Below are 6,506 nucleotides of genomic sequence, written 5' to 3' on the forward strand. Positions count from 1 at the left end.
TCTTGGAAAATGGAACTGACAGAGGGTAGCAAAGATGCGGGAGAGGCAAGGGAGGGGTGAGTCACACAGACTATAAGATGCGGTAATAGGTTTTTGGGCGAAGGCAGCTTCTTCCCCTTTCCCTTCAACCCTCCCCTCATTCTAGATTCCGGAGGGAAAACTGCGCAGACAGACGACTTAGCCTTGGACTCGGAACAACTGGCAATCACTACATTCGTCAACCACCACAATAATGCAACACGACCAACTTTTTTCACCTACCAACGGGTATATCCTGTCCAAGAGGAAAACTTGTGAAATTTCACATCGTGTTATATAATAACACAGATATTTTAGCAACTACTACATCTGAAGGTTCTACTACTTAAAAACAGGTAATAGCAAAGGGGCCGCACAAAAATATATCGAGGGCCGCATGCGGCCCGCGGGCCGCGTGTTTGACATGCCTGGTCTACATCATCTGCATATGCTAACAACTGAGTCACACCATTTAATTTTAGTCCTTCTTTAGTTTCTTTTACCTTCCTAACCGCATATTCTAAGGCAAAATTAAAAAGCAATGAATTGTAAATTTGTCAGACATATAAATACCACACGAATTTTACTTTCTGTTTCACTGGTGCATATTTTTATCATACTAACAAGCTTCTTAGGTATTCCAAACTCGACTAATATATTATATAATTTATCTCTTTTGACCGAATCATATGCTTTTTTGAAATCAATGAATAGCTGATGGACATTTTGATTATATTCCCACTTTTTTTCAAGTGTCTGTCTGATGTGAAAAATTTGATCTGTAGTTGATCTGTTACGTTTAAATCCACATTGATAATCACCTATAATTTCATTAGCATATGGGGTTGGTGTTGTTAAAATAATGTTAGATTATATTTTATATGTTGTTGAGAGTAGAGAAATTCCACGGTAATTATTGCAGTTCATTTTATCACCTTTTTTAAACACAGGAACAATTATGGATTCTTTCCACTGTTGAGGTATTTCTTCTTTATTCGATATTAAACAAATTAATTTATGAACTTGTCATATTAATGAATTTCCACCATATTTAATTAACTCAGCTGGTATTAAATCAATGCCAGGTGCTTTGTTATTCTTTAGCCTTTTAACAGCATCTTTAACTTCAGTCAAGTTAGGTTCTGGAACTAAAGGTTCTGCTGTGTGTACTTCATTTACTTCTGATTTATCTCCTACATGAACATTTAAAAGGTCATTAAAGTAGTTCTTCCATCTATTTGGAATATCGCTTGGGTGAGCTAGAAAATCACCGTCTTGATCTTTTATCAAGTTTACTTTAGGTTGCCACCCCTTTCTAAACTCATTTACACCTTTATATAAATCTCTGATATTTTTATTTTTGCTGTTTGTTTCAATTTCGTTAATTTTGCTTTTCAAGTAATCTCTTTTTTTACTTCTAAACGTGCGGTTAACTTCTCAATTTATTCTATTATAATTGTTTAGATTTGTACCATCAGAGTTATTTAACCACCTAAGTCTAGCCTGATTTCTTATTTCTATTAGATTATGACATTCATTATCAAACCATGGCTTACTTTTTCTTGGTTTATGGTATCCTATACTTTCTTAGCTGCTGATTCTATTGCATTACGTATGTGCTCCAAATTCTTATTTACGTCTGTTTCATTTATATTTTCATCATCATTTAAATCCTACAAAACATCAAATCTATTTGACAGTTTAATTTGGTAATCTTTATTAATTCTTTCATCAGTAAACTTTCCTGTATCAAATTTTATAACTTTTTGATTTTGTTGCTTATGATTTATCACTGAGAGTCTTTCTCTTAATTTAGCAATTACTAAATAATGGTCACTGGCACAGTCAGCACCTCTATGTGTACGAACGTCAATTATACTAGTATGCCCTCTCTTATCAATGAGAATATGATATCTGATTATGAGTTTTACCATCTGGAGAAGACCAGGTATATTTATGGATATCTTTATGTTTAAAAGTGGTACTTTTCACAATTAAATTCTTTGAGTTTGCAAAAGTAATCAATCTTATACCATTATCATTACTTAATTCATGAAGACTTTCTTTACCAATTGTGGGTTTAAATGTCTCTTCTTTGCCAATCTGTGCATTACAGTCACCTAACAGAATTTTCATATCATACTGAGAAAATTTATCGAAGAACTGTTCTAACTCTGTATAAAAGTCATCTTTAGTATTATCATCTTTATCTTCCGTTGGTGCATGTATGTTTATTAAAATAATTTTGCACCACCTACCCTGTAAAACTGCATATGATATCCTATCATTAATAAATTCTACTGTTTTAAGAGCCGAGGTAATTCTATTATTTATGAAAAATCCTGTTCCAAAATTATGATTTACAGTACTACCATAGAAAAAAGTATAATTTTTAGTTTTACAATTCCCTTCTCCTGGCCACCTAACTTTCTGGACAGCTACTACATCTAATTTATACTTAACTATCTCATTAACTGTACACTGAAATGCCCCAGGCTGGTAAAGGCTCAGAACATTCCAGGTGCCTAATTTAATATCCTTATTCCTAATGTAGATTTTATCCTTAGTCCAGGGACCTGCCAAAGTAATCCCCACCCAGAGATCCGAATGGGGGACTATTTTACCTCCGGAATATTTTACCTTGGGAACATCCATGGCCTTATATTGCTGTTTCTTGACATGTCTTTTTACAGTGCAGAGTTGTCAGCTCTACGCCTAACCCCCAATATGAATGGAGGAACTACTACACAAGACAAATACAAACACATTAGACAGCACAATTACTACACAAGATGAACACAAACACATTAGACAGCACAACTACTACACAAGACAAACACAGCCACATCAAAACTATAACACAATATAAACACAAACACACCACAACTACTACACAATATAAACACAAACAAACTACACACCACAACTACTACACAAGACAAACACAAACAAATTAGACATCACAACTACTACGCAAGACAAAACAAACACACTAGACAGCACAACTACAACACAAGACACATACATACATACCACCGATACTACACAAGACAAACAAAAAGACATTAGACAGCATAACTACTACACAAGACAAACCCACATACAAGCACACCACAACTACTACACAAGACAAACACAAACGCACAGCTACTACTACACAAGATTATGGTAAAAAAATGATATATAATGTATTTTCCATTGTGATCAATATATATATATATATATATATATATATATATATATATATATATATATATATATATATATATTGTTATTTTGTTATTTTGACAACTCTTACATTTTGTATTTGTACTGCAATGGTTCCTGCATACAAATAATTTGTATATCGAACTTCGTACCATTGTTCTATTCTTCTTATATCTGCCCAATTCATGGCTGGCATGCTATGATTTAAGGTAGGAAACATTCCTCTGCATGGTACTGAGTGCTGCCAAAGGGGGACTGTTCCAGTACTATGTGGCAGCAATTATCATGCCATTTCTTGAAAACTACATGTGAGATTTCAGTTCTGTCCTTTTGGTTCATTTGTGTGTATATATATGAAAGTATGTAATGACATACTTGAATTACAAAACAATATATCCATTGTTACTATTAACTTGGGGATGTTTGAAAAAGTGCTTTGTTTTCCTCTGAATATTATGGGTAGATCAAATAAAATGGGCTCTTATATATATATATATATATATATATATATATATATATATATATATATATATATATATATATATATGCAATAGATGTATATATATATGATATATATATGCAATAGATATAATATATTATATAAATATATATTGCTGATAACATCTCCTTAAAACCACGTTAATGTTTATGACAATATCCATCATGTTCAAAGCATGTTTTCTCCTTAAGTCGTGAAAAAATATTTTTTTGAGAACTGTTCGATATTGTGCAGGGTATTGTAAATAAAATGTCACATAAACTTCTCAGAAATTTTCCTCTTTCTACTCAAACTTGATGGCAATTCGCTCCAGGTGGAGAAGACCCCTTTTCAGTGTTTCTAACCTATGTGATTTCAAGTCGAGCATGCAGAATAGTTAAGATTCCGCAAGATTCTTATTTACTATTTCTGTTTGAGTGTGTATTATATTAGCGATTTATAGTTTATAAGTTCATGGAATGTTTGAAATTGGAAACCTTTCATAACAGCATTTCTAGTCTAGTTGTGGAACCGACTACTCTCAGCTGGAGCAGAAGTGCAATGTTGCTAAGTTTATGAATTAAGGATTTTGATTCTTTTCAGAGCGGACAAATAAGATGTTGCAAGGAGTACATTGATTGCACTCATAATTTTATAATTAGCATTATTAAACTCCTAAAAATTAGAGAACTGGAAATAAGTATAAATGAACTGTAGGAAGTTCCTCATTTCCTACATGGAGGAATCAACCCTGATAGTTACAATTACCTCCCTGGCTTCATTGTCGAAACTTCAACTACATTAAATGCAACATCTACTTTTGCTGTGTAAGGTTTTCCCCTTCATGGTAATACAGACATTAGGAACTGACTAAAAGTGATGACATTGTGCTGAAGAATGATGCACATTTTGGCAATGCAAGGGTAGGATTATGTGGTAAACAGCTGATTGCATCCCCTGTGCTTCTTCTGCTCATGTGTTGTTGAAAATTTGACAACAGCACCACAGGGATTTTCTCATATTGATTAAACTGTAGCCAAAATTATCCATTCATTGCATCAACTGCTCACAGGCATCATACATTGTAGATTAGAACTGTGTGAGCGAGTACCCCACAAGTTCCCTGCACTCTTGTGAAAAGAGGAAGCCATATTTGACTCAGGTGTGAAAGCCAATCAGTGTCCTCACACAGCATAACTAGAGGATTTCATATTGAAGGGTGGTCCAAAAAAGAGGTAACCAAGATACCAAAATATGAAATTTTCTTCTTTGGAAAAACCTACTTTCGATTCTGATGGTAAGAATATAATGTTATGGGAAGCAAATCCTTTTGCAGCAATATTCGAGGTCGCCTGAAGTTGCAAATGAACCATATCAGTGGCGAAGATGTAGTACAAACTTGCACTATTAGAATATTATTTAATGTACTTAATGTTTTAGCCTTATTTAGTTTCCATCGCAATCAATTTCACAAAATTCTACAGCCTCAAATTCCTTCAGTAGCCTGGTGCAAGCAGCAGACTCTCTGCTTGCTCCACTAACGCGGGCAACCAATGAACCCAAAGGATCATATGGCGACACATGAAATCTTGTTGGAGAAACAGTCCTCAACCCTCACAGAAAAGCTGAGCTTCTTAGTGCTTCTCGGAAAGCAGAAGTAAACATTGCCAGCAGACCCATAACCAATGTGTGTCTTTATGAGCACACAAGAAAGGTCACAAGGGTACTGACAATTATTAATCATAAAATAACTAAAAGAAGCTATTACACAGGCCTGCATATGTTTGGATTACTCACAGATGACTGTTGCTCCTGAATAATTTCAGCATGCTGATTCCAAAAATGAAATCAATTTTTACCCATCACGTGTAGTTTTTTTTTTCAGAAAATAGCAAAATATATTAACTGCCTCAATTTCACAATAAAATGTGTAGTTCCATGATTTCCTCAATAGATGGCTCTATTTAGATGAAGGGAAAATATTGGCTTTCTACAATACAAATCCTACAATTTCGAACTATAAATTCACATACAATAGTAAGCATTTAATCCACCTTCCATCTTCACAAGACACATTGATATGAAAATTGTAAACTTTGATTACGAAAATTGTGTTGATTGAACTGAATGACGTGGAGAAAAATCATGATCTAGGGAAAAATCCTGATGTGATGGGAAGAAATATATGTCATATGCATGATCAGAGTTCAAAATACATCTGAAATTTCCTTTGTTTAAATTTATTTTATTGCATTCTGTAATATACGTAATGGAATGGCTAATATGATAATTTTGATTGTGAAATTGTGAAAAATCCTGACGTTATGGGGGGGGGGGGGAATGGATGACATGTGCATGATCAGCAATGAAAATACTTCCAGAATCATCTATTGGTTTGTAAACATCCGAAATTTCCTTTGTTTAAATTTATTTCATTGCATTCTGTAATATACGTAAAGGAATGGTGAATATGAGAATTTTGATTGTAAATTGTAAAAAATCCTGACGTGAAGGGGCAAAATGGATATCATATGCATGATCAACAATGAAGATACTTCCAGAATCACCTATAGGTTTGTAAACATCCGAAATTTCCTTTGTTTAAATTTATTTTATTGCGTACTGTAATATACGTAATGGAATGGCGAATATGAGAATTTTGATTGTGAAAGTGTGAAAAATCCTGGCATGATGGGGGAAAATGAATATCATGTGCATGATCAGCAAGCAAAATACTTCCAGAATCACTTATTGGTTTGTAAGCAACCTAAATTTTGCTTGGTAAATTTATTTTCTTGCGTTT

Source organism: Lepisma saccharinum, chromosome 2 (genome assembly GCF_977018435.1).
Source record: "Lepisma saccharinum chromosome 2, izLepSacc3.1, whole genome shotgun sequence".
Taxonomy (NCBI): domain Eukaryota; kingdom Metazoa; phylum Arthropoda; class Insecta; order Zygentoma; family Lepismatidae; genus Lepisma; species Lepisma saccharinum.